General features: G+C 33.9%; 1 long non-coding RNA gene across 3 annotated transcripts in view; it reads right to left on the bottom strand.

The window, feature by feature from the left end:
• Window positions 1-8,931, bottom strand: part of LOC110396946 — a 31,309-nt gene that overhangs the window by 405 nt on the left and 21,973 nt on the right. For 2 of the 3 annotated variants that reach the window (XR_002437388.1, XR_002437387.1), the window contains one exon: window positions 161-228. The exons of the other annotated variant lie outside the window; for it this stretch is intronic. This is a non-coding gene — a long non-coding RNA (uncharacterized LOC110396946). The remainder of the gene's footprint in view (window positions 1-160; window positions 229-8,931) is intronic. 3 annotated transcript variants of the gene reach the window in all.

An 8,931-nucleotide genomic window follows, 5' to 3' on the forward strand; every position in this document is an offset into this window, starting at 1 on the left:
TACAGTTGAACTACAGGAAATACCTAAAGTTCTCCTTTAAATGAGGGCTTCATTTGTAGTGCAGTAATGTTTGCTTTCTAAACTGCTCTAAAGGATCTAACTTGGTTATGTGACTAATTGTTCATTTCCTAACATTCCTGGGAGGGAAATGTTTACTTACTTCAATTGAAGTAGAAATGTTCACAAAATGCCATATCTTGGCAATGTTCCATCTATACTTCTGGATTCCTAAGAAATATTGTAATATCTATATTAATGCTTTCCTTCTCTCTTTCTTTTTTTTTAAAGATCTTGGGTTAATGTTACAAAGTGCTTCAAGCAAAACCTTATTAGTTCCAAATGAGACTCTCTTCCCCCCACCCCAAAAAAAAACCCTAAACTGAAATCAACCTGATTCTTTTACATTGAAGAATTTCTTAGTAAAATTATTATTTTCTCCCATACTTTACTTCTACTGACTGCTTTACGTATTACAAACACAACCCAAAATGATTTCTACATAAACCAGTCTAAATTTGAATCTTGAAACCAATAATTCTCATTGAAAGTGACATTAAAAGCTCGTCAGTGCTTTCCTTCTGCTCTTTGCATTAGTTTCTGGTAATAACTGGTGAAGGCAAGACATCTCCTTTCAGCAATATTTTATAACAATTGCCCTGATTCCTTGCCCTCCTAATGAGCAGACATGCAAAGAAATAGAATACCACTTGTTTGCTTGCATGTATCGTTTAATCAGAATTCACCAAAATAGATAGTTCATTGCTCTGAGGAATCATACACACTGTTTGTTGTTTGTTTGCTTCTTAAAAAGAAAATTGAAATTGGAAATTTCAAAACATTAGCTATGAATCCCAAAATGCTCCCTTACTCATTGCTGGGTTCAAAGTTGAAATTACGAAAAACTACGAAAATGTAGCTTAGAAAAAATTGCTTGTGGAGTATTCATGCAGTGACTGACATTTGTGAATTTAAATTAATTCTTTAAAATAAAAGTAAGTAGTTCAGTTCCTTATCTTTTTAGGCACCTTTCTTTGTCTTTTCCTTATGAAAAATTTTCAGCATTTATTTGGCAGAAAAAGAATGTTTTTTTTTTCCCTATTACCAACAGTCAAAATAAAAATATTCTCTTAGAAATGAAACCAACCGAAAGCTGATGTTTTATTTCATTTCCAAAGAAAAGGGGCAACAGAATAAGAACGCATGTTGCTCTTTAAAATCATGTAAAGAGTCATGGTTTTTTACTAAATAAGATAAACACAAGGAATTGACTGTAAAAAAAAGAAAAATAAAGTTGGATGGTTTTAACAGAATACCCAAAGAAATAAGTAGGGAGAATGGATTCAATCTTTCTGCTAGGGATGGGTGGATATTGCTTAAACACACTTATCAGGAGGAGATATAGGAGTAGGGGGGAAAAGCTAACAGTTTTAGACCTATCCATGCTTCCGTCAACAGCAGCCTCTCAGCACCCATCCCCACTGACCTGTCTTATCTCAACCTTCTTCACAGCTGCTAGGGAAGATTCCGTGGAGATGAAGGATACACAAGACTGATGCTCTTTCCAAAAGTTTCTAGTGCTTTGGAGGAAGTCAAAAGGAGTGGCAGAAAGAGTGACAGGTGTCACTGATTCACAGTGAGGCCCTGGGCTCTGAGTACTTGCAGCTCAAGGCTCAGGTCCTGTAAATCAGATGAGAGGCGCAGTGGGGACAACACAGATGCCACGCTATTTGGAGTAAAATAGTTACAGGAACCTTGCTTATACGGCTAAAACTGGGTATAAGCAGCTGGTTTCTCTTATCTTGTAGCTTTGTCTAAAGCCCAACCATGGATTGGAACCTGGATTCATTTAATTCAACCTCAGGGAAATTTTAAATTGCCTAAATTAAGGATTTAATTGCTCTAGTTCTTCTTTCATGGCTGATGCTGAGAAAGACATCTCTAAAGAAAGGGTCAGTCCACCTAAGTAAGAGATTATTTACTTCTTTTGGGAGTAATTTGTCTGTTTCTCTGGGTTATAAAGGCAGTATAGGATGACTCTAAGCATAAGGTTAGCATCTTTTATCAGGAAGATAAAGATATTGGATGGAACTGCAACCTCATCTCAGTTGCATGCACACATATGATTTCTGTCCATACCACAATCATGTCCAACATTTTTGATAATACAGTATCTTTTTCTTCTGAGTGTTGTTTCAATAACACTACAAAAAAGTGACAGTCTGCATCGAATGACAATTCAATTTATTTCATTCTTTGCAAAAGTTAAGATACCTGCTAACAATAAGGGAGTAATTTTTGATGATAAAATCTTGTCTGGTGTTTCTGAATGGAAAGCTAAATGAACCACTCATGCACAAAACGCAAATCTCAAATTATTTTGTCATTCAATATATTCTATGCGGAAAAAGAAAATTACTGCACAGATGCAATGTGTGATTTGGTCTTGGGTGGGCTAATGGTAATTTTCACCTAATTTTCACACGCATAATCACTGACATTTTTTTTGTCCAACAAAAAGTAAGTTGATAAATATAAAGCTGTATTCATGTCCTAGATGAAATTTTAAGTTAAATATTTTGAGGAATTATGGCTGCTTCATAGGAAATCACTGCATTTTTTTCTCTTCTGTATCTTTTAACAGCCTGAGTTTTCTCTCTGTTCTGTGGTAAATAAAACAGACTGAACCTCACATTTGAACAGAGAAAATCTTGGAAATCCTACTGATGGATGAGAATATCTGAAAGGTAATTTTCAAAGGCTTTCCTTGTTATATTTTATTAGTACGACATTATGTCGATGATACCTTTTGAAGTCAAGATCCTGCCTTTGAGCAAGAATTGGTTCCTATTGTTTCCTTCATTTTACTTTCATGCACTCTTTATTCCTATTATACTAGTCACACTGTTTACCTTCAAAGAATGTACGCCCACTGCTTTCAGTTACAATAAAAATCAAGAGGCTTCTTCAAGAAGCCATCCAATAAAGAAGAAATACCATTTTGAATTTTAATACAAAAGAGAGATAAAGCAGCTCAGATATTTTCTTTAAAGCTGTAGAAATAGCTAAAGAAGTCTGAGTCAAGTCTTTGAAACCAGCCACTCGCTTCTGTAATTGAAGAAGGCTCCCAGAACTGTCTGAGGACAGAACTGGAAGCATTCATGGTCTGGGAGAGAGGCATCTTAAGGTGATGCCAGGATGATATTATTGTCCTTTCTGCAAACAGAAATTACTCTCAAAGAACTTTTTGGATCAAACACAAGTCCTCGATCATGTGGAAAGCCTTGATTTATTTAATGTGACCAGCACAGACCACCTGGAATTCCCTTTTCAGTGAAGGAAGAAAACTGTTGAGTGGAAGACTAAAGGCCTTTCCACAAGGAGATTAACATCATGTGAGTTTTGCTAAATCTTTGTATTTGAGCTTTTCTACCTCTTTTTCCAAAAAAGAGATGACATTTTTTTCCCCACAAGAGAGTTTCTATCTAAGAATACTATTTATATTTTTTTCTAAAATCATGGATGAGCTAGCATAGTCTTAATCTGATCAAGTTAAAAAAAAATGGAACCATATTTATGTATATATACACACATATATATGTAAAGGCACTGTCTAAGACACCAGTTGACATAGAAGCACTACTGTATTAGAAGTACAGTTGTCTTGATGTTCACACAGCATGGAAAAATCACAATAAGAATTTGCATGATGCATGCATGTGCAAGTGCACAAATTTATTTTAATGTTTGTCTTGATGCAGTCTTCTAAATAGTAAAAAAATATATATTTGAATAGTTGAATATGTGAATGGCCAGGAATTTTCTAAAGCTTTATGTCTAAAGCTTTCTTCAGTTAGAAATTTTTTTTTTATTTTGATCCTTAGATGGAAGCCAACAGTAAGTTTCTAACTAATCTGATGGGAATTAAAGAGAAGCCTAGCAAATCTTTTAGTATTCATGTGCTAAATTTGCACACGTTTTAAACAAGATGTAAGATTTATACTTCAAAAATTAATAATAACAGTAATTATTTGCTCTTCAAAAAATACAAGAAAAATAACCAACAGTAATATTTTACCTCACTTTTACAACCAGTTTTGTGCCATTATATTATTAATACATTTTAACAGAACTGTAGATCACAACTGATATTTTTGATAATGTACACTGAGTGCAAGCTGCATAAGGAAATGAATGTGACTATAGGAACGTATCAGCAGTTGTATATGATAGGTATAAAGGAGCTGTAAAGTCAATAAATAAGCTGGTTAGCTGGATAAATAATTTTTTTTTCAGAAGACCAAAAGGACAGAAATATTAAAGGGAAGATGTCTGTATTGTCCTAAAGAGAATAACAAAGTTTGGTGTTTTTTTTTCTGTTTGTTATCGCCAGTGGGAATATTGGAGAGCTGAAAATCAAACCATGTGACAGTTGTATCTTAGAACTGTAAGTCACGACACTTCTCTGTTCCAAGGAACCAGAAGTTGAATGAAAAATTCTGAACTATTTATTGCAGTGATATGCTCTAAGAACCTAAGCATTTTGCATTATCATAATTAATATCAGTTAAAAAAAAATGTCAGTTAAAATTGTACCCAATAAACTAAGGGATCATAGTTTTAGATAGGAGAGAAATATGTCAGCTGATTAAACACTTTTTACATAAACAAAATTAAAGCTGATTTAGACAACTTTTAGTCTGTGGAAAATACAAATATGCAATGACTCAGAACTCTTTTTGAAGGCATTTCTTGCTGAGTACCCAGTTTTTCACTCTTGTCAAAACTAAAAATAATAATAAAAAGCAAGGGTTTTTTTGTTTTGTTTTGTTTTGTTTTGTTTTTGTTAGAGATAGTATAGAAGAACTTTTTTTTGACCAATAAATAAAAAATCCAAAGAGGATAATAAATGAGAGATGACAAAATGATATTTTACCAGTTCTCCACTGAATGTAAATTTACATCAAGAACTGAGATAATATATAGGTATATGAGTATGTGATTCTAACACCTCAGAGGAGTCTAAAGCATTGTTCTATAATTGTACTGTGTAGGATTTTTTGTTCTGTGGAAGACTCTAAAAAGCATTTCCATAGTATGTTATATGATAATACTATTTATTACTACTTTTTGTATGTGTGCTGCTCCAAAAGTATGCTTCCTGTTTGATGATGTTGCCCCACATTTCAGAAGTGGATGTTGGTGGTATAGCAGTAGAGGCTGAACCTTCTTTCCAATATTCCATTAAATTTTGTTGCCATGTGACAGATGGCAGCAGAGGTGCAGTCTGACACAATGGCATCTGACAGGGAAGTACAGATAAAGCAAAGATATGGAATTGAATTCCTCCATGCAAAAAAAAATGGCACCCACTGATATTCATCAATGCTTACTGAACATTTATGAAGACCAAACAGTGGGTGTGAGCACAGTGAGGCTGTGGGTGGTGTGTTTCAGGAGTGGCAACAGAGAAAATGAGTCACTTCCACTGGTGCAGACTGTTATGAGTGCAGCATGCAGGCTCTTGCTCATTGCTGGTGAAAGCGCATAGCTATTGGTGGTGACAGTGTTGAGAAGTAGTTTTTTGTAGCTGAGAATTTGCTCTATCAAATAGTGTTATTGTGCTCTTTGTATCCGTTGTAGTTTCCAGGAAAATAAATAAGAGGCACTACTTTATAAGCAATATGTAAATTCAGGAGTAGGAACAGAAAAACATGAAGAAAGTTAAAGTTTTAGTTTTAATATTGATTTTATATGTATATAAGAAAAAAACTAGGAGGAAAATAAAAAATAAATAGGAGGCATTACTTTCAGAGCAACCCATGTATAAACGCATCTTTGTATATATAGTCAAATAGTTGATATAATCAATTCATTCACATTTTTCCTAAACATGAATAACCTAAGTTCAAGTAATGAAAGCTAACCACAATTGACACTCACAGCTCCTGAAGGCAGAACATAGAGTTTGCTTAAGTTGCTATCTGAAAACCTTTATTCAGTCAGCAGTGTCAGTATCTTCGTGTTTCTACTGTTTGACACAATGATGGATTATTTATTTACTGAACAGCACTGGTGGCCAGAAAATCTGATTTTCATGCATGAAATCCATGAAACCTCAGTGACTGAACTGCTTCTTTTACATGTGGCAAAGGTCACCTATCAAGGGATTTTCTCACGTTTTGTGTGATTGGTCATGCCTCATTTCCTTCAAGAAAATATGATTTCCCAAAAGTGTGTGCATTTTAAGAGACTCACAAAGACTGAGAAAGTTATTTCCTCTTTGTTTGTGATAAGCACAAAATATACAGACTAGACTACAAGGAACAACAAGCAGCTGTTCGGAGCTGGGAATTATATTTAATCCTATCATTAAAGAAAACATCAGAGTCCACTAGGAATGAAAAGAGTGCAAAACTAGACACTTAACCTTGTCACCTTACCTAACAGAGTTGTAACTATTTAAAGAAAATATCCAATATATTTGATAGGTGATATCTCTGTATTGGGAAAGCATTACTTGTTCACATCAAGAGCTTCTATGCAATGGGAAATAAAACTAAAAGCAAAGATGATTTTTGAGTTTTATAAAAGTTTCAATACTCTTCAAATTTGAAGTATTTTTTTTTTTAATTTCCATGTTTCAATCTGATAATGGAAGAACTGAAAGGAAACTATACTTCATGTTTACTGTAGGTACAGTGCTTTAGGAAGGTGGCATTGAAGCACATCTTCAGTATGGATGCTCTTCAGGACAAGGACTACTCATACTGGTGCATATATAGAGTACCTTATCACAGTGGGAGTCTACTAAGTGTTTGGATCCTAAGAAATCACAGTAACAGAATATTGTATGAAAAGATAAATGTAGTAAAACCTCTGAAAGAACTTCTTCTTTTCTTTTCATTCCTTTCTTCTGAGAAGCTGAAATTTACAATGCTGATGATGTTAACTAATAAATGGGTAATCTTCTACAAGACCTTTCTGGTTTTCTGTAGTTTCTGAATAGTTTCAGTGCAAAAGGCTACACATTTACAAGTGACAACCAGTGTTTTTAATCTAAGGAGTGATTCCCCATTTTATCATTTCCTTCTTCTTTATTTGAAACATATTCTTCGCTTCCAGTACATTTTATTGTATCATGCCATCATGAAAGAAATATCTGCTCTGTAGAAATAGTAAGAAATCTGACTACGGTACTATAAGTTTTACATGAATAGTACACAAAAGCAGCATCAAGAAATGGCATTCAACTGACAAAATATAATCTGTTCAAAGAAAAATCTGGTCTCTTAGCTTCTACTATCAAAATATAATGATCTGCACATCAGGGAGGGAAAAAAGGTTTATGGGTAAGGAAAGTTATAGAGTGTTATTAATAAAGTGGGAATGCTATATATTAGCACAATGATATATTTTGTTACTGCTAAGATGCATTGCTCATTTGGTTATATTATTTACAAGCATTTATAATCTTCCTAATGTCATGTTGACTGCATCTCTTGGCATCTTTTTGCCAGAAGGGTAATTAATGATTAATTTTGAGAGTTCAACAAATCAAAACAACAACAACAAAAAAAAAAAAGGTAAAAAAATGTCATGAAATATAACAGATTAAAATATAGTAGCTGGAAAAGAAGTTCTGTACTTCAGCAGCAATGAGGAGGATGGTAATTGTATGAAAATGTTTGAAGCAGATGCAATCAAACATTATTAAAAAATACGAAATGACTCACACATGCAAATGAGAAAGATCACCATAAAAATTCTTCTGTATTAACTGAAACAGGGAGAAAGCTGCTGCTAATGTCTGTAATTAGTGCAAGAGGAGAAGGATGAATAATTACTGCTGAAATTTAAAAAAAAAAAAAAAGGAAAAAAAAGGATAGCTATGCATGTATGAAGAGAAGATGGGAATGAATGAAATGCTTGGTATCAAAATACAGAATAATTTTGCATGGTAAGTGTTGAAAATTATGCTTGAGGCATTCAAAGCAAGACTGGACAATCAATGACTTAAGCATATTGAAGAGTGCTATCAGAGTTGAGTAGAGAGATGGAATTGAAAGTGTCCTCTGTGTCTTCTTCATCTAACCACTATCTCTCTTCATCAATAAAAAGTAGTCTGTGGTATTTCATTCCACAGATAAGAACAAGCAAAATACAGTGCTTTCCAATGAATTTTTTGTCTGCCCCTTTTTCTTCTCAGGCAGATCTGCATATCAATATTAATAACATATCACTGCCAGCTTGTCTACAGCCACACCACTCCTGATAAATGTGATCAGATACTATGCACAGTGTTGCCAATACAGACGCCTTTGAAGGGGCGTGTGCCTCTCTGTTATGTTAATTTTGCCTCAGCTCGAACCTGGCTGACACTCCAGCTGCCACCGCTTTTTATTGAAAGCAAGTTTGCGTTAATAAACATCTTACATAGTTAAAATTGCTTAGAAGTATGATTCTTGCTGCTGTCATTTGTCTTCGGGAACTGGAAGGAGTTTTACATGTAGATAGTTAAATTCAAGACAGCATAAAAAATATTTTCCTTTATAGTTACTCTCCTGATAATATTCTTCCTCTAAGTAGATGATATAAAGAATTAAGGTGTTACATTTCCTACAGACATCCTTCCTTGTTTTTTTTTTTTTCCCCCATTGACTTGCAGAAAACCAAAGTTAATCCCTGAATTAGGATGGTACATCTTCATTTTGGAATAGTCTTCTGTTATTTTCCATCTTGTTTTACTTCTTTTGCTTTTTTTTTTTTTTTTTTTGTGCATGATAATGCTTTTGCAGGCAGCAAAATTATTTTTTCACTTTGCGTCGTAATTCCCCTGTTAAGCAAATTAAATAAGGAATAAAAATAATCCTGAATTAATGCTTCACTTGATACTAAAGATTCCCAGTGTTTCTGACTTTTGTTTATATAGTG

This window comes from Numida meleagris, chromosome 3 (assembly GCF_002078875.1).
Source record: "Numida meleagris isolate 19003 breed g44 Domestic line chromosome 3, NumMel1.0, whole genome shotgun sequence".
NCBI lineage: Eukaryota > Metazoa > Chordata > Aves > Galliformes > Numididae > Numida > Numida meleagris.